We start from the raw sequence: 465 nt of genomic DNA, 5'->3' as shown, positions 1-465 counted from the left end.
GGCATTTGTCCCCTGCAGCAGCCCCTGGCCACCTGCCCCAGGGATGGCTCCTGAGCTGGAGCCGAGGTTGCCCGGCTGGAGGGGGCACCTCTGGCTCCTCCCCACAGGGAGTGTGGCTGCCACCTGGAGAGACACTTGTGGCTGCCATCCAGGTGACCTGAGCCACTAGTCCCAAGTTCCCTACCTCTTTGGTACCCAACACCTGCACTCCAGGAGTCGGGTCTGGATTTGAGGGGATCCCCCCAGGGAAAGAAGAGCAGAGGGGAGGTAGATGCCACTGGCTGCACCCCCTGTCACAGAGCCGTGCTCTGTCATTTCCATTTCCCCATCCATTTCCCACACCCGCACAGTCAAGAGGCACAGGCATTTTTCCAGGGACCCACCGTGTCCTGCTGCCCCCTCCCACCCCATGCTCCCTCCTCAGCACTCAGCCGGGCCCCCCAGGCCCCTGGCACGGCAGGAGCC

General features: G+C 64.3%; 1 protein-coding gene across 1 annotated transcript in view; it reads right to left on the bottom strand.

The window, feature by feature from the left end:
• Positions 1 to 465, bottom strand: part of SHARPIN (SHANK-associated RH domain interactor) — a 33,422-nt gene that overhangs the window by 21,306 nt on the left and 11,651 nt on the right. The window lies entirely within an intron of this gene.

This window comes from Chaetura pelagica, unplaced genomic scaffold (assembly GCF_000747805.2).
Source record: "Chaetura pelagica isolate M959 unplaced genomic scaffold, ChaPel_1.0 scaffold828, whole genome shotgun sequence".
NCBI lineage: Eukaryota > Metazoa > Chordata > Aves > Apodiformes > Apodidae > Chaetura > Chaetura pelagica.
Note: the sequence above shows the minus strand (reverse complement) of the source record. Positions and strands in the feature narration are given on the sequence as shown.